The sequence below is a fragment of the Aythya ferina genome (genome assembly GCF_964211825.1).
Source record: "Aythya ferina genome assembly, chromosome: 2".
Taxonomy (NCBI): Eukaryota; Metazoa; Chordata; class Aves; order Anseriformes; family Anatidae; genus Aythya; species Aythya ferina.
The window spans coordinates 116,740,906-116,767,738 of NC_140297.1; the positions used below are offsets into that span (position 1 = coordinate 116,740,906).

General features: G+C 35.6%; 2 long non-coding RNA genes across 2 annotated transcripts in view; both read right to left on the reverse strand.

The window, feature by feature from the left end:
- LOC311432666 overlaps positions 1-26,833 on the reverse strand; it is a 73,322-nt gene that overhangs the window by 37,964 nt on the left and 8,525 nt on the right. The window lies entirely within an intron of this gene.
- LOC311432582 lies at positions 1,077-24,878 on the reverse strand. Its single transcript, XR_014690149.1, has 2 exons — positions 24,833-24,878; positions 1,077-2,578 (listed from the first exon to the last, which is right to left on the reverse strand). It is a non-coding gene; the product is annotated as an uncharacterized lncRNA (long non-coding RNA).

Sequence of the window (26,833 nt, forward strand, 5' to 3'; positions counted from 1 at the left end):
TTGCAAGGACATACCTAAAAATAGGAAATCCAGCATCAGCGATCCATCACTTTCTTGCCCAGACTTCTTCCTCCCTTCCCTTCTCTGCATACACATGCTTCCATTTCTGTTTTCCATGAGAAGAAAAACTGAGAAGATGTGATGAGACTGCTTTCTAGACAAGGTAGAGATGGGCAATGGCTGTTGATGTGCCTTGGCTCTAAGAGTCAATAACAAGTTTCAGTGTAGACAAATTCATAGTCTTTCTTGTGGCATTCATTATGTTGTGCACTGGAGGGCAAAAGGTTAACAAAGACATGTATTTCCATATGTCCCATTTATATGAATTGCTAAGGTCAGGTCTAAATTTCCTGGAGGAATCTCCTCTTTAAAGGAAGATCCCTAGGGTTTAGACAACAATATCAGAAGTCCTGGAGAGTGTGTCAGCTGATAGATGAACTGTAATCAGTGCAGGCTTTTCCTCTAGGGACAGGCCTACAAGCCCATAAAGACATTATGGAATAGAAAGCAAGAGACGATTTAGAGATTTCAAATCTCTTACAACTGGTTTGCACTGAGCTGTATGATAGCTAGCAATATGGCAATAGGAGCAGATTCTTCTTGTCATCATGATACTTCCCCTTCTCTCCTTTTGTTAATGGGCCCCATGTGCTAACTCAAACATCAGAAACATCATAGCCTTGTTATTGTTTTATTTTCCCCAAAAGAAAACTGCTGAACTGTGGTTCATATTACAGTCTAAGTGCTCCTGCTGAGGTTTGTATTTATACAGGAGTTTGTGAAGGAGTATGAACATAGCCTCAATATGCTCAAGGCACTGGAAATCACTTAGTAAAAATAAATAATCATGTATAGATCAATATTTTTAAAACATTCAATCTACAGTGCTACAAATATATGTAATGAAAAGTTGTTTGCACCTCTGTCATTGAGACTCCCCAAGGACTGAGGAAAAGAGTTAAAGACAAGTTATTAGGACAAGATCCAGCCCTGAGAAACCCTGAGTCAGCTTTGTGAGGTACTACTTGAAGTCTATGTAAGAGATTTCTTGGCATACAAAACACAGATTTACAGGATGAGTTGGTCATCTCCATTTACTGATAAACACTTTTACAGTTTATATTATGTTCTTTGAAATGGGGATTCAAAATTGTTTTTCTCAACTCCCAGCATTGTGGGAAAGACAACAGGTTCTTGGAGAGCCATTCTTAACTTCTCTTGGCAGATAGTTAACCCCTAATAAACTTGGGCACTCTCATGAGAGGTGCAGAAATGAGGCAGAAGATGAATTTAAATGCATATGTGCTATAAATAGAGGAAGTACTGCAGCCTGAGTACTGCAAATGTCTGGATTAAATTCTATCTTCTCACATTTTATGAGAAAGGACTGATTTAATCATCTGCCTTGAACATGAGATTCAAATAGCAGATAGATGGCTTCTTAATCCTCTTCACAGGCAATGATGAACCGCTACGTTTCCCTCCTAAATACTGCTGAGTAGGCAGTTTATATTGCTCCCCAGTTCAAGTGCTGGTTCTTCAGGATCCTTGTGTAAGATCTTATGCTTTATTTCTAAATACTATAAGAAGATTAGGCATTGACTTAAAGGACTGTGTGGTCTATTGCTGGTGAAGTGGCTAAAAAAATGAAGGTAACCACATTTTACACAGCTTGTATTATGTGACCTTGTTTCTTCTACTTCTGGTGGTTAGGAACTGTTCCTAACTCTGCTAAGTCAGTTGCCAAACCCACATGGACTTCAGTGGTACAGTCAAGTCCCAGGGTCATGCTGGTCTGAGCATCAGTCTACAGGTCTGATTGTAAGTATTCTCATAGCCCTCACACTGTACACTGCTGGATAACTTCAAGAGATGTTGTCTTGTTGTTCATTACATAGAACTGGACTATGGCTAGCCCTTTCTTGTGCCACACTGCCGTGAACTGATTGCAAGGAAGAGATGTGTGATTCCAACGTGGTACCTCCCATACATTTATTGTCAGTTGTTCATTCCTTAAAAGGATGTTGCAGTTTCAAAGGATTTATCTACAACCTGACCAGACCTGTCAGATCACACGTGCTGAGTAAAGGCTCACTCATTCTTTTGGTCCCCCTCTCAGTCTGTCCCCTCATGGAGATGTCTCAAATTTTGGAGCACGTCAACATGGCTTCTCTCTTTGTTGACCCCATGCGTCACATACAGCTTGCAAATGTTATCTGCTCTTCTCCCAGGAACAACTCTCTGCGTAGGTCCTGTCTCATCACAAGCTTTTCCAGCATGACTCCTGTATCTTGCAAAATCTGCTTGCAACACATTCAACAGCTCTTAGCGCAGTGTTATTTATGTTCTTCTAAAGCCATGTAACTTGTACATGAATTGGGAAGTAAATGTAATCCTGACTCGTTTCAGTCAATTTATGTCTCTCTTGGAAGGTCAGAAATACTTGATGTAATAATGTAGCTGCTGAACTCTGTACAACAAATAACCCCATCATCAAAGCACATAGGGAAAATCAGTAGGGTTTTTTGCTGATTCAAAGCATTTTCCATTGTCTCTGCTCAAGCAGCATGACTCTGTGCTGTCAAAGCAAAGTGGACTTTTATGACTTATACTTACTAATTTATTTCTAGCTTATATTTTTGAAATTTTTTTCTTCTTTTTTTTTTTTTTCATTGCTAATCTTTCATATACGCATGGGTGGAGTACTCATGACAACTCAAACCTGTTCTGCAGGAAAGAAACTGCAGCACAGAAGATGTGTAAGTCTCCATTACACATTTAAAAATTGTAAGCAATTACATATTCTAGAATTTCAGTGTGATTTCAAGAGTTTTTTTAAAAGATATTATACAGTTATTCAGAAAAAAACTTTCTAGTTGACACTACATATTTTTGAAGAATTGTACTGATTTGGTAAAATTTTCTCAGGCACAGGATATGATCTCATAATGAGATGGTTGTGTTAACTCTCCTAAAAAGCTGTAGATAATTCACCAGTCCAAAATACGGAAAACCAAGCATTAGCTGAACTTTTAATTTCTTTCTTGCTGAACACAGAAGGGGGAAATTCTCTAGTTGTCATAGCAGCATGGTAAAAGAAACAAATGTTCCAAATTAGAAATTCATGATAGGAAATGTGAACTTCAAGCATCCCTACACTGTGTTATTCTTATTTTCAGTCATAGTGTTGAAGTGTCATCTTTTTCATTGCTTTCATTTTCTCAGTGATGCACAGAAATAAATGAATGCTCATTAAAATGTGTTTACTTTGGAATCTCTGAATTAATTTTTAAGTTTAATATGGAACAGAAGCTTATGTACCATTGGAGGAAAGTAGTAAAAAATACATGCCACAGCTTTAATTTTGTAAAATATCCAGTAATAAATCCCAGAAACACAGTAATGCCTGAAGTAAAAATACACATGTAAAATATAAGCAACAAATGGTTTTATTCAAGAAAGAGGAGCCTAGCTGACTGAAGCATCATGCTTAGGAAAACTATGATATATTACATTTTAAAATAATAATATAATTCTACCAGAACTATATTAAATTAATAGTAATAATAATAATAATAATAAAAGAATCTGTTTCTTCCATTGCTTACATACACAAAGAGCTGACTCAGGCTAGTTTTTCTCTGTCTACATTCATAAATGGCCTGCCACAAGTGTGGGATGAAATTCCACTAAATAACTTTTTGAATAACTATGTCAAATATGGAAAAGAGACAGGGTTGGTATCCTTTTTCAGCACATGTGCTTTCACTGACTTCCTTGCTTTTTCTTATACCATATACCATACTTTTCAGTGGTCCCAGCTGGGCTATCACCAGAGCATTTACACCTTTAGGATGACACATCTCACTTGCATCGCTTGTTAGCATGTTGAACTGCTCTGGTCTGTGACTCACTTGTGTATATGCCCCTTTTTAATATATTTTATAATAAACTCTTTAGTACGCTGCAGTTGAACTGTTCTAGACAGCCTATATTAGCATGAGTCATTATTATCTAAACATTCAAAGGTAGAACTGGATCTATGTTGTCTGGTTTCAGCATAGGCAAACTCAGCTTGCAAACATATGTTTCCCGGGAGCTGTATCACTTAAAAACAAACTTTAATTTGCTATGCCAAAAGCAGTATTCATTAGCCAATCTTGAATTTAAAATCCTGACTTGTAATAGGAAATCAAGAGAATTAAATGTTTTGATAAATGTAAACCCCAAGTTCATGTGAGAAATATTTGTTCTAATTATCAGGGTCCCACTTGATCTACACAGAATGAGTGTTCGGTGCAGTCCTCATCCTCCCACCTCAAAAAAGGATATGGAAGAGCTGTAGATGATCCAGAGAAAAGACGTAAAGATGATCAAAGGTATGAACAACTTCCAATTACACAGTTTAGGAGACTTCAGCTTGGCAAACTAGCAATTGAGGGGATATATGATAAAGCCATAAAATATGGGGAGTGGCATGGGAAGGGTGAATAGGCATCAGTTGTTCATTGTCTCTCTCAGTAGTAGAAGCAGTGACATCAGATGAATCTGCAGATTGTTGGTTCAAAACATTTTGATTTTTTTTTTGTTTGTTTCATGCAGGATGTCACTATAATGACAGTGTTTTGTAGAAACTAGAAGTTTGTACAGATCAAAGGACAAACTGAAGAACTTCATGGAAGTAAAATCTATAGGGTCACAGAATACACTGAGCTCATGTACTCCCCAAGTTGCAAATAATCAGCCTGTTGCAATGCTTGGGAAAATCATTACCTACCTACCTACTTTTATAATTTTTACTTGGTGTCCTGCTCTGTCTGTTATCTTGGTCTGTTCTAGCATGCTTCCTATGCTATTTGCTTATTACCTGACCATCAAAAAAATATTCAAATAGTGCATCTATACTTTTGGGGTACTTACCCAATAACTATAAACTTGTCTTTCAAGATTAATTCCTAAAGAACATTTGCAGCAAGTCTGACAGAGTATAAATAAAGTATGAATAAATACAGTGTGATCTGCATAAGAAAGAAAGAAAACATAAGAGTAGGAAAAATATTTGTAGCTTAAATATATATGTATATTTTCACCACATCTTCCATTATGATACAAAATATTTAAGAGATTTTAAGATTGCTATGAAAATATGTTACAGGATTATCTTTTGCCATTAATGACATTAAATGTTAAAATATATTTTAAAAAGTCATTAAATTGTTATAACCATGCACTTACCATGCATTTAAAACAGAAAGAAAATGCACAAGGTATGTAATAAGGAATGGGAGAGCAGACAATTATAGATTGAAGAACCTGACCTGTAATACAGATAGTATTGTTAATTTTTATATAGACCTCTTTTACAGGATTAGTCTACCTGAAATCTTAGTTAAATATGCTCTGCAATTGTGTGTGAATCATGAAATACACTTGTCAAGTACATGTTTCACTTGTCAATTTCTTGACAGATCCCAATGAGACACTGAATGAGGAAGTATTTATTTGGTCCTTGTGGATCTGCTTTACTTATCTGGCAGGTGAAAATAATCCTCAGTTCCAAGCAGAATGCTGTACTGCTCAGACAGACTACAAAATTGATAGTACTTTTAAACTGATGGTTACCATCATCTCTGTGGTCAGATTTCATATATATATATATATACATATATATTAGAAGATTTGGGATGGGAAAGGGGACAAAATACACGGGCATTTTCTGGGTAATATAACTGGGTTATTCTTGTGGGTTCATGCTAAGCAAGTTTGTGTGAGCAAATGTGAATCTAACCAGTAAAACAAGCAGATGTCAAAGAGAAAGTTATGACACTTTGGCATAAATGAAAGGAAAGGGCTTATGTCTTATTTTCTTTGCGGAAGAGGGAAGTGTTTACCTCAGTAATGGTGACTAAAACTCAACAGTAGCAAACATACATGGACATCTATTCAATATTAATGGAATCTATGACTTGAGATATTAACTGAGCTTTCTAACACTTTGCTATGCTACCAATGTAATTTCCTTTCTTGGCATTTATTCTGTCATTTGGCTACATAGCATGGAGTCCCAGTATGAACTATCACGTGAACTATCATATTCATATGAATATTAATAATATGAACTATCAAAGAAATCTGGCTTGGCTAATCAGAGATTCCTGACTGCTTCAGAGGGCAATAAATAAGACAAAATCCTGTATCAACCTCTTTGGAAGGCTCTGGAGGGGAAGGGCTCTTCACTGCCCAAAGAAATTGCATGTTAATAATAGAGTCACTTCTGTTCTTTTCTAGTAGTTCATTTATATTATGCAACTAAAAAGAAAGCATAAGTTAAGATCCAGCCTATTTACTATAGAACAACATAAACTAACAAGAAAGGGAATCAAAACTTCTGAGTACCTTTATTTGGAAGGTTGTAACTTACTTCAACTTGTATGAAGATTTGTCCATCAACAACTTTCATGATAAGATAAAAAAATGCAGCTATGAATTTCTGAGATACAGGTAGTTTGCTTTGTTATTTATACATGTACCTAGCCATAACTTAGAGTTACTTTTTAGTTTTAGTGCTTGGCTGAGTGTCCTGTGCAGCTCAGAAAATAACCTTTCTTTTAGTTTCAGCAGTAATACTTTATACCCCATGCAGAGTGACAAATTAATGCACTAGACAAAGTGGGGGATTCACTCTCAGTGAAAAACACTTTCTGTGTGCTTAAATGAAAAAATCTAATTAACTATATTTTCTAATATATATATTTTTTTTCTTTCTATATTACCTCACCCTTTTTTGTGGTCTTTGATCATGTCAGAATTAATGAACAGCAAACCAGCATAATACAGCACACTGCCTTAAACTCTCAAACAGGAAAAAATGTTGTCATCGAATAAACCCAGCCACAGAAATATCTCTTATTTGAAGCATATTCTCCTACCAAATGTTATAACATCCAATTATTTTTTTTTTCAATCAAAAAAGATGTTTCATTGTTTTAAAAAACTCACAGGCAAACCAATGAAAACAGCAGTTTATATGATTTGTGACTTTGGGAAAAGGGAAAAAGAGAAGGTATCATCCAAAGTCAGAGGCGAAACTTTCTCTCTACAAGAGGAAGTTTGATGGAAAAGAGTACGAGAACTTTCCAGCAAGACATCAAAAAGAGACAAAGCAATCGATTAGGAAACAGGTGATTAAGTGAAGTAAAGCAGGTGCATGAAAGGGAGTGAAGGGAACCAGACTTAAATGGATGGGTAAGTCTTGTTAGCACTGAAGGATCCTGAGTTTAACATGAAAAGGGAATGGGGAACAATAGAAAAATGTTGAGAGAAAGAAAAACAGTGAGAATGATTTAGGAAAAGTACTATGGAAAATAGGGCAATAGGTGACCAAACCTTTCTGAAAGTTTTAAATGAGGAATAAATGTGTCTGAGTAAATAAAAAAAATAAAAATATTGGGACGGAAACTTCCCCTTCCCTCAGATGGATTAAGGTGAAAAGGAAGAAAGAAACTCAAAGCTAAGTGATATTGCCTGTAAGATAAGTCAGATCATTGAACCTCTGTTTTAGAAAGTTCCCTGAAAGAGCACTAAATAACGGAAACCAAAAGTGGAAAATCTTTGCCTCTGTCTCTTTTGGTCACTTTGAAGCACCTCGAGGCTGTCAGGCTTTATACCCTTTCCATCACATAGTTGAAGTCCAGTGCTGCTCCAGGCCAGTAAATCTTTGGAATATAACACACTTAATAAATCAGCCTCATTGAAATCAGAATTGACATTTATTTCCTTTTGGAAACTCTGATTTCTTAAATTCAGACTTCTATTTACCCTCACAATCAGAAACTATATATATAAACAGGAAAATCAAAGAGATGAAAAAATAGTGCTTATATACTGTAAATCTCACTTTTCCCTAACATTAGCCAGGAGGACTCTTCAAGGGCTGCCTATTAGTGTGACGGAGATCCTCTGAGAAACAGCTTCCTCCAGCCTGGTAAGACAGTTTCCCTCTAAAAACAACTGTTTTATATCTAGGCTCAATGATGTTTTTTGTTTTTGTTTCATAAGTATCATCAGTGATTTGTGAAGAAGTTATTTAATATTAAGAACAAAATCTCAAAGTCTTACAAAGCTGTATTACAACACATCAGATTCCTATTACAGAAATATTCTATCTGGTGATTGTATACTGTTTCCATAAATTATAACAGAAATCCTCTGGTCTTGTAACATACATTTTAACAACATTTTGTTACAGTAAGTACTAGGAGAGGTTTATTACAGTAATTGAAAGAGAGGAACTTGTGCATGTTCCACCCAAATTTGTACTATGTTCCAGTGAATTAAAACAATGTAAACAAAGAAAGGATCAGTTTCCTGCAGTGTCAATGAGGTTATAATTAAAGGACAGCAACCAACACATCTAATTATTAGGAGATGGGAACTTGATAACTTTGTAGAAAAAACACCTCTGACGTTTTTGCTTACAGCAACAAGGAGCTCGACTCATTGACCCTGTCAAGGTCTTTTGTAGCCTTATATTATGACAGTCTGTTCTGGGCTGACCATTTTAATGCCATTTACTCAGTCTGGAGACAATAAGGACAAAGATTTCCTTGAGTGTGTCAGACTTTTGAATGTCAGGCAGATGATGAGTGCTTTTTAAATACCTGACACTCTTTTGCTCCTATAAAAACAATTCAGTAGTCTTATTGAGTTATTTAATCAATATTGATAGAAATATATTGCTGCTACCATATGTTATCTTAAATTAATTGTGATCTGCTTTTCTCCTATTCTTGTTCATTTCCAGGCTTACCAATACATTTTCAAAACAAAAGGTAGTAGTCAAGTTTGTATGATCTTGAAGTTACATTTGTTACACATGAAAGGAGTAAAACGTGGTCTTTCACAATGTGTTGTGGGCCTGTAGCTAGCATAGGATGGCTTACCAGATTGAGGTTCCAATTTTAAGTGGAACTGAAAAAGTTGAAGCACGAGGTGTGTAGTATCATTCCTAACCCGTCTCTGAGACATGTCTCTGAGATAGCATTAGCTATAGAGTCTTGCAAACTAATCAAATATTCAAGACAACACAGAGTCTACATCACTGGATACACAAACCAAAGATACATCATTGACAGTGGTCAGTAAATGGGTCTTTCATGGAGACTGACTGAAGAAAGACAGTGTCACAACTATTGACAGAAGGAGAAATTTGCTGCAGGAAGGAATGGTTAACACAGAAGTTTGTGATTGATTTAAAAATCCTGCTCTCTGAAGAAGTCTGGTAAAGCATTTATGCTGAGACACAATAGGCTCACCACCATTCACTTAGAGACCTCTGCCAACAGAAGCTAACTGTAGAACAGGCATCCTATGGTTGTGCATCTGCCTTCTGCAGTCTGTCATCATAGAATAATCATAGAACGGCCTGGATTGTAAGGGATCTTAAAGATCACCTTGTTCCACCCCAACCCCCCCCTCCCCCCCCAGATGGACAGGGACAACTCATTATGGACTAGGCTGCACAAAGCTCCGTCCAACCTGGCCTTGAACATTTCCAGGGAAGGTGCATTCACAGATTCTCATCTGTGCAACCTATTCTAGTGCTTCACCACTGAGAGAAGAATTTATTCCTAATACCTAATCTAAAACTATACTCTTTTAGAATCAAAGAATCATAGAATGGCTTTGGTTGGAAGGGACCTTAAAGATCATCTAACTCCAAACCCCCTGCCATTGCAAGGGATGCCACCCACTAGATCAGGCTGGACAAGGCCCCATCCAGCCTGGCCTTGAACAATTTCAGGGATGGGGCATCCACAATTTCTCTTGGCAACCTTCTCTTTTTAGTTTAAAGCCACCCCCCCTTATCCTATCCCTACAATCCCTGACAAAGAGTCCCTCCCCAGCTTTCCTGTAGGTCCCCTGTAGGTACTGAAAGGTCACTATAAGGTCTCCCTGGAGCCTTCTCTTCTCCGTGCTGAATAACTCCAACTGCCTCAGCCTATCTTCATAGGAGAGGTATTCCAGCCCTTTTAACCATCCTCATGGCCCTCCTCTGGAGTTACCCTAACAGTTACATGTCCTTCTTATACTGGGAGCCCCAGAGATGAACACAGCACTCCAGGTAGGATCTCACAAGAGCAGAGTAGATGGGGAGAATCACCTCCCTTGACCTTCTGGCCATGCTTCTTTTGATGCAGCTCAGGATATGGCTGGCTTTCTGGGCTGCAAGTGCACATTGCCAGCTCAGTTTATTGAATTTGTAATGAATGTAATGAATTGTCAAAATTCATCTTCTGAATTTTGTCGTCAACAAAGATAAAATTAAAGGACCTCATTTTTGCTTTAATCATCATAACAACAGAGCTGAGAGCTGAGAAAGATGGTTTGCAGGGAGCCCCCTCACCATAGCAGGTTTTACATATACTTTTTTCATTTTTGTTTCTTTCTACATGAGTTAATCTGTGTTAGTTGACACTGAATGTTACTTGCTGCTGTTAGACCTCTATCTCTATGAATTATTTACATTATTTTAAAATAGCAAATACAGCAAGGCAGGGTATGCAGAATGAAAATCCCATGTAAACAAAAGAGCTACCATTTGCCTAAAAAGCCAAAGAGGAACTTTAAAGCTCTATGGTATGGACCTTTTCCACAGTTTAATGTAACCTTTAGGGGTAATATACCATATGAGAGTAGTAAAATTACTGTCTGGAATATTTATTAGAATACAGATTAGAATATATTATATTATAGAATATAGTTCTTGATATTTAAATCACATAAATATTATTGATTATTTGTATTACAGGAGCACTAATAGCATCAAAGATGCTACAAAAACATAAAAAATGTAATCCCTCCACTGAAAAGCTCTGGAGAATGTTGTTAGGCAAAGCAAAACAAAGCAAAACAAAGCAAATGCAGTCATGTGGTCAGAGACAAGTCAGCAGGGAGTTCCTTCTCAGCTTATTTCCTTTAGAAAATCTGATTTTTATGTGTAACTTAAAGTAGAAAGGCATGAATGACAGAGACAGGGAACATGTAAAAAAAAAAAATCTCAGAGATTTTCTGGCTTTTACTACTTGTTACTTTGAAAAGGGAAAATGTAAATGAATCAAGTTTCATCTTGTACAGAAGATAAGGCCCTAACAGCTATCACAAACAGTAGGAGGTGTTGACGAGTGATATCTACACAGGTGCCACAGGGAGAACTTGTATTGCTATTTGATTTGAACAGTGATAGGGAAATATAATTTTCCTCATTATTATTCAGACTAATTCATAATATTAGTACAGACCAAAATTAATTGTTGCAATTGTTTAAAATAATCAAGCTTTGTTTTATGATTGTCCAGAAATTTTAATTTTCATTATTATGTAGGGAAGTCAAGAAGGTAACCCTCTATGTCACAACATCTCACATGTTAATGTATAAATACATAAACCAAATGTCAGACATAATATGTGTAAAGGACAAACATCTAATTTTTATTCAGTTATCAAAATTATTTGGACAAATTTAACAATGTCATATGCATAAGTCTAATTAGATTCAATTAATATCCAATTTGTTGCCATACTAATGTGTATTTTATATGTACATCACACCAAAACAATTTATTATTTTCCAGATATGTTCATGCTTGTAATATCGAAGATAAGCATTTTCCCCTTAAACACACACACACACAAAAACAAACAAACAAACAAACAAAAACACACAAAAAAACTCACAATCCAACAACACATCCAAAACCACCACAGATGTGCTTTTCCAAGGACAAGTAGCTGTTTTATTCTGCCTTTACTTCACCTAGAGGAAAAGCATCTTGTGATGCCTTCTATCTCCTCTCAATATAAAAGTATATAATTAATATACTTAAAATACTGTAAATCTTTTTTCTTGAGCTGTACAGTCATCAAATTCCAGACACATATACTTTTCCTCTTGCAGTGGAACCAACATATAATTAGGCTATGCCCATAGTAATTATTTTAAAGATTTTAAAATGATGGAAATTATTATTTTTATTATTATTTTTTTTGAACCCATTATACGTAGCACCAAGTAAGAGCAGGGGAAGTGAAAGAAACCCCGGTAAACTGCCATTCACTGGGGACAAGTCATACTCCTATTTGCCAGCAGTGCTCTTGCCTCTGCCTGCAATGCCGGGAAAAGGGCCAAGGGCAACAAGTCCTCGGCTGAGGTTGTGCCAGCTCCCCAGGGAGTCACAGCGTCTCTCTCAAAGCAGGCACAACACCTCCTACAAAATCAGACTTGGCCTCACCCTGCCTGAAAGCAACTCTCTGCCCAAGCTAGGAGTATCTAAGTTAACTTCTACACGCAGTACCAAGCCCATTTTTAATTGGCAAGTTAATCGTGTGAAAATGCTGACTGAATGTCATTTGTAAGTACTAGCCTTTTAGTTAAGCACATTTTCAGGTGGGGCATATATAAGCATAAAAAGCCCTCAGGACAAGTTGGAAACTGAACTCTGGCAGTCGCATTGTCCCCATATTACAGCTCACAGCAGATCTTCACCAATGCTATGTAAACTTTGCCAAGCACTGTGCAAACTGGTACATCCCATGAAATACAGGATCTCTGGCTTCTAACAGCATGAGTTTTCCCTCTCTGTTCCTCTGCTGGAGGAACTACTCTGTTTCTCTTTTGTGATTTTCGTTGGAGTTTGTACATCTTTACGGAATTGTAATTAGGTTGCATTAAAATTAAAAAATTAAAAAAATAAAAGTAGGAATAAGAAACTAAATTCTCATTAATTTCAAGCTAAAATCTCAAATGAAGCCAGCACACCTGGATTCCTGTATCTTCACAGTTAGGTGAAGAAGAGGTCTCTAAAATCGGCTGTGTGACAATCCTCTAAAGCAGTGTTATTGGTCCAATTCTAATTTAAAATCTAGTTTTATGACATTCCATTCATTTCAGTGAAGTTTGTTTCTCATTTGCAAAGGGAGATTAGATTCAGATTCAGTGAGGTTTGCTACAGAAGGTCAGATAAGACTGAAAGAGTATCTCCAGGCTTTTTTCTATGGAAAGAAGTCTTTTAAATCATTTTGGTGCTTGCAAAAATATCAGGAATGATTATTATACAACAGTTGTATTGCCTTAATTTGTTTGGTGTGCCTTGCGTAGGATGAGCTTAAGTCCTCCACAGACATCTAAAGCTATAAAAGCAACTGTACCAAACAAAACCACAGGCCCAGTTGGCCCAGCTCCCTGTTGACAGTGGCCAATAATGGATCCAGGGAAGCATATAAGAACATGGCAGGTACATACTGGTACTTTCCTAGCAAACTCACACAGCCTACAGCAATCTTTGAGACAGAGACTTCCTAAGAAAAAACATGACATGTTTCTGTCTAAAAATAGAGTGCAAGTTCAGAGTAATTGCACTGAAATTTTGTGTATACATGAGAATACAACCAACAACAGTAAGTGCATTTTTTCAAGCAAGGCACTTAAATACCTTCCTGTCTCTGTGAAGTTCATATTATGTTTAAAAATTACTTATTTTTATAAAAATAACACTTTACTTTATGGCAGTGGCAACACAATTAGTAAAATAAACGCTTTTGAAAGATAAATGTTAATTACAGTGAATGTACTTCCAGTTATTAAATTTGAATTCCATTTATTACTGACAAAAGAAATAACATTAAAATATCTTTAGTATCAGTAACATGTATGTTACAATCATAACTTTTATTGTAAACTTTAAATATATATATATATTTTAAATAAGTATTCTAAAAAAGAATTTTAGATAAATCTCTTATTCACTCAGAAAATTCATTACTACCTATATAGTGCCGTAGGTGCAGTGTATGTGGATAGTGTCTTACGAATACAAATTTAGACAAGGTTCCCGCCCTGAGAAATTTGCAACCTAGTTTGAACAATCGCAACACTGACAATTTAAGGATTAAGCACAGGAGACAGAAGAGGTCAAAAAGGTTAACTGACAGAAGTGGGATTTACTAAGAGATTTAAAGATCACTTTATTAACAGGTAGAACGAGCTTCTTCCAAGGAAAAATATTAGCATGAAAATTTCTTCAAAATCTTATTCTGAGAGAATTTGGTTTTCTGAGCATCTGGAAGGTTTGGGGAGGCCAGTTCCAATGGTCTTCACAAAACAAGGAAGGCAAGGAGTGAGCTGTTCCCATCTAAAAACAATGACTTCCTGTGCCCTAAATTTCTTTCATTTTTTGTTTGCAACTGAGCTGGCAAATTAGTTCCTGAGCTTATAGCTTTTACCATGCTAAAAACTAGAAAGGAGTGCATGACTCAAGTTTTAATTTGTTCTAATCTAACCATTTCTATTTTCAACCTGCAGGCCAAATTGTGGTAATTGCAGACAAACCACACTTTTCTATCCCTTCCCCTTGGAAGGACTGAAATTGCAGCAGTCCTACTCAAGTCCCAGTAAGCACACGGTGGGGCTTGTGTGCTGCCTAGCCCCAGCATGAGCCCTCTCTGCTGTGAATCCATGCTCTATCCCTACCTAGAAGAGGGCAAATAAGGCTGTGTCTGGACCACACATATTCAAAGCACACCACTGTCCCAAGAGCACTGTCCCAGTGGTTGCCTCCTACATCGCTAGGTTTTGCCACAGAGGATCTGCCAAACAACTTGGTCATGGGACTCTGCAACCCTGCCCCTGCTGCCAGGGCCACCTAGGTTCCAGTGCAACATGCCCAGCCACCAGCTGCCTGCTGTGACAGCTAGAACTTGTTCTTGAGCATTTAGAGCACTGCTAGCTTATGCAGCAGCTATAAATCATTTCTTTTCAGCTCAAGATCTATCACTGATCACATTTCCTGTTTTTTTTTTTGTTTGTTTGTTTGTTTGTTTGTTTTTTTCTTTTCTTTTCATTATTTTTCTTTTTTCTTTTTTTTTTCCCTGTATGGATTTTGTCAGAACATTTCTGACTTTAAAGTATCACTTCAGAGCTTTACTTTACAAACCCATATAACAAATTGATTTTAAGAAAATCTGCCTCTGTGATTTCTTTCTGGTTACAGTCTCATACTTTCTCAGGATTAGCAACTGATTTCAATTATTTTTTTAGATTATCTTCAAGATACTTGTGGTAGCAGCACCTAACTTGTCTGGTGAGTCAATGTCAAAAGTGTTGTGCAACATAAGAAACAAAATATATAGCTTGCTAGTTTGACGGTATCATTTCAGGTTAATTTTAAGAGTGCATAAAGATATTAAGAAAGGAAATCCCTTAGTTATGAGAAATACTGAACTATAATTAGCAATATCCTGAAGTTTATTTTGTTGGAAACGTAGGAGAAATGGAAGAAATACACTCAGAAGCATATACCTATCCTGTTACTTTTACAGGCTGACTAAAGAGTACGCAATGCTCTACAGTGTATTAGATTATAAGATACACTTGTAATGTTTTCTTTTGATTTTCACTATTTTATTACTTCCTTTGGATACTTTGAATGAAATACATTATGAAATAACATAACTGTAAATCATGATTGGACTTAAGTATAAAGCTTAACTCTTAAAAAACAAACAAACAAAAAAAACCTGTCATGGTCAAAATGCAGTTGTTATCATGGAAGCAAGTAGAAACCTGTTATATTATAAATTTTAACAAAGCTGTCCTCAGAAAGGTGCAGATGAAAAGAATTTAAAATAATCTGTGAAAACAGAAGAAAAAGTAAATACAAAGACACTTTTTAAATTGTGCCTGTCTTCTGCGACTCAGACTATGGTTGGAAAGGTTATATTTCAGCTAATAATTAAAGAGGTTCATTGTCTAATAGAGTTTGGTATTCTTGTGAAAACCAAAACCACAAAGAAATAATTTAGAATGACCAACAGCACATCACTCAGTCTATATACTCCAGAGGATAGACAAAGACACATTAAATGCATTGTGTTTACTTCACACTGCAGCCAATGAAAGGAAGGGAATATAACATACTAAATATTTTCCAGTCTTTACTGTGGCTGTAGGAAAAAAAAAAAAAAAGTGGAGTGGACATGATTATTATAAATAATATATATATATATTACAGTTTTTCAAATAAGCTGTGTTGCTATTGTAAATCAGACCAGGAAAAAAAAATACTAAAAAGTTATGAAAAGTGAAGAAGAAATGCTGAAGAAAACACAGGATTCAATTAATGTATCTGGAAATAAAGACAAACAATATCCATTTTGCCAAATGACAAGTACAGTCTCTTCCCCTGAGCAAACTGAAACAAGCTAAGACAGCCCCAGAGCATAATCCCATGAAGCTATGAATCTGGCAGAGACAGTGCTTCAAATACAGGGCTAAGGAGGAGCAAGCACAGCTGCAGCATACGCCCCAGTTCTGACAAGTGACCTTAAACATCATTACTGCTCTCCAGCTGAGCCTGGGTATGTTCCTCAAGAACCAAAGCTCTTTCTATGAGGCTGTAGTGGTAAAGCAACAGCAAACAGTTGAATAAGTCACTGCAAAATTGATAAAATATCCATAAAAGCAGATACTCACGCAACTTCTGTATTTTGTTTAACAACATGAACTGTTTCAAAAATAAAGTTAAATGGGCTCATAACTATTTCCCATTTTTGCAGTTAATTAAAATAAAAACCACCAATGGAAGGGTCATTTTCTACACTGAGCTCAGCTCCCTGCCAAGAAACACAACCCTTGCCTGCACATGCAGTTTCTCCAGGTCACTTTCTAATCCAGTCCGAACTCTGATTTCATACTTATGTATAAATAATATGCTTCATGTGATCCTGCAGAGATTCTGTCTTAATTAAACAAGGCTGAAACTGACTGTTGCTTTAACTGTGGAAATATGCCAAGTCTCCATGGTCAGAGACCATTCTTATAGGCCTCAAAAAGCCCTGCAACTCTGGGCTCCCTCCACCAGAGCAAAAGCAAAAATCTTAGCATGATGAACCCACACATACACAGGACGTTCCCATATGCCTGTCTCCCCCTTCCCCCCCCCCCCCCCCCCCCTTTTTTTTAAAATACACCCACTAAGCATAGAGCGATGCACAGTTTCCACCACAGTGACTGGGGGAACAGGCATATAGGAGAAAGCCAGGAGATGGCATCACTTTCTGTCACCTCTTTTGAGGCTCACTAGAGGGGAGTCTGATGCCAGTGAAAGCAAGGACCTCAGGGTGCGTTTCTAGGGAGCTGGGGGCAGATGGGGCTGGGGCAGCCCACAGATATGAGCTGATGAACACACGACCCTGCAAGCAGGAAGGAAGATGAGGGAGAAAGAGCCACTGGACTACTGTTACACAAAAAATCCTTGAGATTTCTGTTACCTATTTTTTTTTTCCTCTGTGCAATTTTATAACAACATAGAAAAGCTGGGTTTAGGTTTGGGGGGTTGTTGGCTGTGAATTTAAGCATTGAAAAACAAACTTTGCCTAGAAAATTTAGGAAATACCATTACATATATCACCAGACCTTTTAAGGGAAGTTGTCTTTCTACGTGTCCTTTACTTAAAAAGTAGTGTACTTCAATGTGCATGAGATAAAGATGCTTTACAAATTTTACTTGAGTAAGAAAAAGTATAAATAAGATTATTTTTTTTTTTTAAAAAAGGATTTCTATCTTAAGCAAAAAGAAGATATGTTTCCTAGCTAAGAAGTTGTTTACACGGATTGTTTACTAGGTTGTGTGCTTCTGCTGATTAATGAGTAATGACTTCACAGTTAGCACTTGAGAAATAAGATTATAATTTAAATGGGAATTTTATGGCAGCTTTTCCAAAGAACTTTTCTCTCTTGATCTCATGCATATATAGTAAAAGGTTTGTAGGTTGTCCAAAGAGTCATATTAAACAGGAAAACATCTGTACTGCTAGTCTTGTGTAAGTAGGTCTAGGTAGACCCTACGAATCTGTGAATAAAATTGGATTTGTGAGAGTTAATGAAAGTAATATAGGAGTCACTGATCCTGCTTTGTCTCTTGGAACTTTTAAGCAGAGATGTGTGAGAGATTGCAGATCTAATATTTGAAACCATACAGCAGCTAACTAGTTATTTTTCTGAATGTTGCTGTGAAACAAAAAGATCAATGCCTTTAAAGTACTGAACCCAATTAGCAAATACTACAACATTTGAAATTTTCATACAAATCTAAAATATCTGATAAAGTATTTCTGGCATGTATGTACTACCATTACTATTTCCAAATCTGGTCTTGCAGAAGTGAGAGGAAAGACAAGCCTCTGTACAGTGACTACACCTATGATGAATAATCCAGTTAGTTGCAAGAGCACGTGAGTCATGTTCAGATTTCACATGAATGTCTGTTCCCTGAAACAGGGGCTCTGGAAGATGCACTGCTACCCATGAGAAGGTGTGGCTGCTACCTTTGTTTTTACATAAACACAGTCTGATTTAATTAATAAGCTTGGTTCTATGTTGGACCTCTGGAAAAATATTCCGTTTAGAGAATACTACAGAATTGTATTATGAGTTATCAAAACACATTCCCAAACAGCTGATTGGAACCATAATTAGTCTAATTGAAATATGTAGAGTGATTACCCTGAGCACCAGGGAAGATAGCGGGATATTGGGCATCTGCAGAAGCGGAATCCTAATTTTCCAGTAAAAGGAAATATCATGTCTGGTATCAAGTGAAAGGAGCTCATTCAACTGAAATACTCCTTCATCTGAAGAATGGCAAAGTCACAGTCAAATATTGGCAAAGTCAAAGAAAATTTACTGAAATTTCAATGAGGAGAAGACTCTGACATCCTCTAAAAGAACCTCACAGGGCCAATTTTTTGGATAAAGCACAAGTCCATTGACAGACTCTACACAGTGAAAAGCAATCCTTTCTCAGAAACAATTTAGAGGAACAAGTGTTTGCCAAAATAATTTAGCCTTTAAATCATCATAGAATCACAGAATCATAGAATCATCTAGGTTGGAAGAGACCTTCTAAATCAGCAAGTCCTACCATCATGTCTTGGCCTTATTTCATCTTTACATTGATATCATATTCAATTTATTAAAAAAAGAGAATGACTACAAGTCTACTGCTTACTGACTTACACCTGCAAGGGGACAGAGCACTGAGCATGCCAGAGCAGGAAATAAGAAGTGCAACAAAATCAGTGTGGGGAACGAGAGAGAAATGGGGAAAAACAGACAGAAAATTGTACACATTTAAGCAGATGAAACAATATATTCTTTAATCTAAAACTTAAATAGCCACTGTTAGTATGATGGAAAGAATGGACTACACTTTCTGAATTTAGTGTCACAATCCTACTTCCTTTGAAGAATCCTAGATCCAGATGAGATCGTAGATTTGTACAAAACAAACAGCTAAATATATGACCAGGAAAATGTAAATAGAAACCAATCACTAACCAAAAATTCAAGAAACAGGGCAAATCATGAAAACTTAATTTTATCTCTTTCTTAGGTAAAATTCTTGCTGCATATCTGTCAGATTTGATTCATAGAATAAAAGTGCAAAAAATATATCTGTATTTATTATTCTTAAGATTCAATTTTTTTTTTAAGATTGTTTTTCTTGCAACCTGATGTTATTACTCCCAAAACTACAATACATTTCTTATATAGATTAGTAATTTATTAAATTGACCTATACATGCAGATATTCTAAGAGATGCTAGTTAATTGAATCCAATATTTAACAGATCTTGGATAAAATAGCCTTTTAACAATTCTAGTAGATGTGTCACAAACTAATCTTAATATGCATTTTGATGTATAATGTGACAATTTCGTATACAAATTTCTAGTCACTGCTGTGTATGTGTAAGTCTTATGCATGTGAGTATGTTGATATGTACATTTGAGTGTTGATGTAAATGGACTGCTATGGACTATGGTTACAATAATTTTAATAGCCAAGATAAACAGTTGTATATGAATATACAATAAAAAAACATATTTTTCATTACAGTCACAGGTAGACCTTTCTATCAGCTTGAAGGATGTCTTTTATAAGGATAGGACACCTTTGTGAAAGGTGACACCTTTTCAAACATAATTCCTATACACCTGCTGAGATGGACATAATTCCTATACACCTGCTGTGATGGGATAGTCCATCCCGCGTATACAGCTACATAACATGATGACACACATTTAAGTGTTTAATACATAGCATGCTATAACATTGCTTTAAAAATGGGAAATAAATTGAAACTGTCCTTGGGGATAGAGCAGATATTCCTGTGTGGTTCTGTTTCATACTTGTGATCATTACTTCCCCCAAACTGTTATCATAACAACTTCTAACATACTTCATTTTAGTATTTGACACATGTATGTGTTCCCTCCTGTGGTGAGTGAAGAACTCAAAGGCCATTTTTACTTCCTACCATGTAGAGATCAGGGAACATATGAGACTACTTTTGCATAAAATTTCTTTTTTTTTTTTGAAAAAAAGATCCAAACTAGTATACTGATAACTGCTTACTTGTTCTACAATCAAATATATGAGTTCTTATGAAAAGAAAGAATAGCGTAAAATAGTAATCTGACTTCATTTCCTGAACTCCAGTGATTTGACTAAATGCAGAACCAGTGTGGGTCAGTAAGGTAGTAAGAGAGAATTTTCTCATTACAAGAAAAATAAAGGAGGCTGCTACAAAAATTAACAGATTGGATACTTAATTATTTGTTTTCATGAATGTTTAAAATGTCTTTAATTTATCTGCTCCAGTATCCAGACTTCATTGTTAGAGGAAAAGGAAATTCTAAGCTTTCTGCTGTGCATAACATCTCCAACGACCTGGCTTATACTAACAACAAAACTATCTGCTTTAATTTACCATACTCAGAAAATGTGGCAATAGTTTTCTAAAATGCAAGCACCATTAGAAAGTTCTTGGCAATCAAATAAAGCTGCTGGATTAAATACTCCTCTCAGTATTGCATTGAATGTCTAACTACTTGCATATTTTTTAATTGAAAATCTATTAACAATTGCTACTTTTTGCCTGCAATCTTTAATTTGCAAATGACCATAACATGGCAGATACCCATAAACTTCTTTACATATTCACATTTCTCTAAAGGTGAAAAAGGAAATACAAAGAAAAACACAGCTTAGAGCTATATGCCTAATTTCAGAATGTTATTTAACATACCTTAACTTTTATTATCACCACTCATATGGACATGAAATACAATTAATTTCAAAATTCCTTAGACCCTTTGTGACCTTCAGGTACTCTGGCTTTATGTTCCAAAAACTTTTTCATCACTACTCATTTTTTTGATTCAGGACAGGATGAGAAAGGCAGATATTTCAACATGGATTCTCTCTATCACTATATACACAAGTTATTCTAATATGCATCTATGTATGTTATGCAATATAAGAATATTTGCTAAACATATTTAAATAATCTTTTTAAATTCACTAACAAAAAAATAAATAAATAAAATAAAAATTGACCTAAACTTAAGAACATTTAATGATGTGCATAACTTGACTACTAGTAATCTCAATGACTTAGAGTTCAGCATGTGAAGATATGCTTTCAAAGCTAGAGGACAAGAGTGTGCTTGAATTTAAATTACATTAATATTCATCATATATAACATATAAAAAGTATAAATTATACTTTTTACTATGTATAAGTTTGCATGTGTGCAGGCTTGAAGTCTATGTGAAACATCAATAACAAACTTATTTCCATAGCAGTGGGCTGGTTATTTGCAATAAAATGGCCTTGACATCTTAGATTTTGTAACTATACACATGACACTGGAACAAGCTTTCAAAGAAAGCATGTAGTATTTATGAGCATGTAATTATATGTTATTGCTCCTTCTTACCCAATAAAAAGCATATATATTTTTTCACATTGTCTTCTCTCATGTTCCAAAACAATTAACCTACTGAAAACTGGGGAAACCTCAGTTCTCCAAAATTTTAATAAACACGTTTTATACTTTATTAAAAGTAAAACTTATGAAGTTTTTTAACTCTATAGAATTTGTAAGGACATAAATTTTAGCTCAATAAGTCTTGGCATGATAGATTTACTATGTAAAGTCAGTTACTGGCACATTTCTTTCAAGAAAAGGAATATATAAGAAATGGGACTTCTGTTGACAGTGGGAAAAAAAAAATAAAAATAAAACTCCTTCACAATTTCAATTTATCTACACTGCAATTTTAAAACCCAACTAAATAGGAAAAAAGTGGCAATCTGTCTTGGATCCATTTCAATCAAGAACAGTCTCAACAACAAGGCATTAAAACATGAATTATTATACTACATTTTCACATGGTTTATAAAAAAGGGTTCTGGAAATTCAGGAGTATGAGTCTCATTCAAAGGTATCAAGCTAGCACAGATTTTAAGGTCAGAGGGGATCATTACCTCCCAAAGGTCAAGCTCTGTAATCCACATCAAGCTCATAACTACTACTTGAAATATATTAGTTGCAAATAATCCTTAGTTAAAAGCACAGAACATCTTGAACTAAGACACTCTGAGTGCTTTCTTTAACCATTAAGCTTTTTTATGTTTCCTTATTTTACCTATTTCTGCCAAGCAGAGACCCAACCTCAATAGCTAAAGCAATTGCAGGTGAATTTTAGGGAGTTGCAGGAAATATTTAGGGCAATTGCAGAGGAAAGGGAAAAACATGGCTTTGAAATTCCTAAGACAGAGAAAGAAATTGATCTAGAGTCCCCCACATTTATTTTAGGTAGGCACATGCCTTCTTGCTTCGGTCTCCTGCTGTGGACACTATATGTGATCAGTCCTGCTTAGGCCAGTGCTCCACGGAGCAGGTAACATGCCTGCTTTTGAGTTCACTTTGGCATAGTGTGCTTGGGCACCTCTGGAAAACAGCAAGCCCAATTTTCATCTAACCAGTGTATAATTACCTAATTCATACTTCTTAGAGACTAACAATGATGGATATATTTTTAAGTCCTTTTTCTTTAGCTGATTAATTAATTAATTAAGTTAATTGTTCAAATGCTCCTTGGCAAAATCTTTTAAAAACCTTTAGGGGTATGAAAAACATTGTCTTGTAAAAATTAAAATTGTAAACCATGTCCAAAAGCTGAAGTGTGCCTTCAGAAGATGTACACACTCTTGAAACATCTATAGCCAGCAGATTTAGCTGTGGCTTGTTATGAGTGCTTTGAATTGGTCATTGGGTGTCAAATAATAATAATTCATCATTTTGTTTTCAGAAAATACCGAATATAAGAAATTTAATATTTAACTTTATTTATTTATTTATTTATTTGTTTGCTTGTTTTTTTATTTATTTATTTGAGCTTCATCATTTATAAACAGAAAACTCTCCTTAGGGCATGCAAAAGTAATGATTTAGTCCTCATAAATTATTTTCAAGCCACTAACATTTTCAGAGCACTAAAGACAAGTTACTTAATTTACAAGCATAAACAATAGGTAGTTGGAGAAAGCAGATAGTGATTAACCAATTAATAAAAAATATAATTTTGCATTATGTGTTGAAATAATATAAATTCATGCACATTTTCTTATCATTCCTTTGATCTTGAACTATAGCAGACAGATTTCTGTGAAGGTAAAATGCTTATTATCATCATTATAACATAAATAATGTTGTAGGTACCAAAATAAGTAATAATAATAATACAGACTTTTCCTTTTTTTCTTTTTTTTCTTTTTTTTTTTTTTTTTTAAGGAAAAGACTTGCCAGATATTTAATCTGCATCTCTCTTTTGTTAAAGTCTACAGTATAAGTATAAACACATTTGAATGACTATTATAATACATATATATATTATATAACTATTATGCTGGTTTTTATTGATGGGGGAATAAAGCTTATTCATTTTGTCAGTTAGGAGAAAAAAAAAAGAATGGAAAGATATTCACTCATAAAAAGTTGACAGGGATGGAAGTTGATGAGATGGTTGAAAGGCAAGTGGTTGTGGTGTATCTGATGTGAATATATAATCAGAATATTTTTTTGTATTCAGTATCAGATTTTAACTATTCTTTTTCTATACATACCATAAATTGGATATGCATTTTTTTCTTTCATTAAAAGATAATTTAGAATTAAAGGAGAAACCATCTATTTTAAAGTCTATAAGTGATGTGTCAAATGACTAATAAGTGTCAAATAATGCACGAATACTATAATGATACCTACCTGAACATATGACATAGAAGATATCTTCCGAAAATATGTACTGAGAAGTCTATTTTTGCACTGAAGCTTATTGCTATCAAGTAATGCTGCATAACAACAGCACTTTAAAATAATGGCAGTAGTAACCAACAATAATAAAAATCATGAAAAAAAAAATGAAGTCTTTTTAAATAAAGCTTTTTGTTATAATTCTAATCTTTAATCATTTTTGTTCACTTTCTTCCTGCAACTAAACAACAGGAAATACCCTCTGATTTTGAAGTGACATTTGAGATTTTTATGTAAAACTGGAGTTTACCAGTTTTGACATTATCTGGAGATTTTGATAATAGTATACTACTCACATTTGTAAGTCATTCAAGTGAATGTACACTGAACAGTTCCAAATTTCAAAGGAATATAACTTAATGCTTATTATGAACATATATATATATTACAAATGAATCATTCTTATTACAAATACACTGAGTTTATTGTCAGACAAGTATGCATGACACTATGTATTTACACAGAAAACAAAAAAAGAAAACTTGATGTATTCAAAGATGTGAAAGATGATCCAACGAAGTGAAAGTTGGAAGACTCTTGTAAATGAAATAGACACTGAGTCAGCTTCTTTAATTCTGACCATGCTTCTTAAATAGTCAAAATCATAACTGCTTTGCTCTTATTCTTCTCATTATCATGTCTTGGTTACTTTGGTGATGCTGACCTGTAAGCATTTGTTTTATGTATCTACACGATTCCCCTGGCAGACAGCCAAGTGTATTACAGGTGTTTGGGAATTTCCCACAAATATCCTAGCTGCACCTCGAAGAAAGGACTTAACTGGTCACAGTAGGTAATCACTCTATTGAAATCATTAATCACTGGAAATGTGGCAGCCCTCAAAGATCTGCTTGAGTCACATTACTCAGCATTTGCAGGAAGTCTCTTTTAAGTGTCGTAAAAAAGCATAACTAGAATTTTTATTTATTTATTTATTTATTTTTCCCTGGAGGAAGACTCTACCACTGGATCACATCACAATAAGCCTCAGAAACAGGAAAACTTGGCAACTCTGTCTTCTTGCTGTTTTTCAGAAGTTTAGCTCTTGAAAATGTTAGTGGAGCAGACTGTTTACATGCAAGCAGGATCTCTTTTAAGGAGTCAGCTGTTCTTGCACCAGAGGTGTGTTTGCCTCCATTACCACAAGCTGTGCTGGCCCTCCTCTGCCTCACCTGCAAGGGGAAGCCAGGGTGGCTCTGACATGGGGGAGCAATCCCATGCAAAGGCTGGGCATATTTCACATACACACAAATTACTTTTTTTTTTTTTTTTTTTTTTTGGGGGGGGGGGGGTGAGGAAATACAAACAGCACAACAGTTAAGCTAACTCTATGTTGATTGCTTTTCACCCATACCAAGTATTTTGCTGTTTTAGCTATAATTGTTGCCCACATTCAGATGTAATTGCTCATGATGCTTTGAGGTTCCAGTGAAAAATCTCACAGCTGGGTGAGGTTCAGCTTTCTCACCAAACTGGCATGACTGAGCTTGCATTGCTGAACTCATCAGAAAGAATATCACTTGCTGCAACTCTCTTAAATTGGTTCAAAACATCTCTCTGTCAATTGAATGCATTTGTACACAATACATCCTATTGTTTTAAAATGACGTATTTTAGAATTCATTTGAATAAACGATATCATACACTTATAAAGTTTTGTCAAGGTGTTCTGCTGTTAAAGAACTGAGTATTTGGAACTGGTATAGCTTATTCAAAAAAATAAAAGTTTGTGTGAACCACCAATATATATCTGCACAGTGCTGAGATAACTGATTCACTCACATCCATATATACCTGAGGTACACATTGATTTTGACTTTGTCATGTGACTATGTTCACAAGAAGATCAAGCAATGATGTGAGAAAACCCATCTGGTACAATATTGGGGAGGGTGGGGGGTGTTTGTTTTATTTATTTTTTTGCCTAGCCACATTAATAAGAAACTCTGCATGTACCAGATCAGGGTACAGGCACTTGAATTTGCCTTCTATGCAAATGAGCCAAAAAGTCTCTAGTCTGAACTTTGTTTTCCTCAATGTCTACTTACCTAATTACAGACTGTAAATGAAGACTAGTTAGGTCTAAATCAGTGAGATTGCTGAATAGCACAGAACCATTGTTTTGGCCTAATTCTGTGTTGCCCTGTTAGCCAGCAGAAGAATTCCATTTGCTTGTGATTTCCAATGAGCCAAAAATGCAGTCACTGCCTTAAGCTCAGTAGCTTTACACCAGTTGAGAACAGCACAGCTGATGAGCAAAAAGGGCTTCTCCACATCAGTTGCATGAAAGCTCCAGAAGGGTGCTTATTAAACACACTAAACACACACTGGAAAGGAGTGCTTAGATTTTTTTTTTTTTTTTTGATCTGTATCACTGACACTGCAGCCACTTTTTTTTTCCCTCTCCTCATCTGGAAGAGGAAAGCAACACAACTTTTGGTATGGAATTGTCCACCCGTTCTTTCTGGAAGTGCACTGGTATTCTCCTGAAGCCTGTTTCTAGCTTGTGAATACCACTCCCGAAATGGGGAGAGGTGTTGGCTACTGGGTGAGGTGAGGCACTCCTGTCTGCCCTGGGGCTCAGACGCCATTAGCCAAACACTCCCTGCT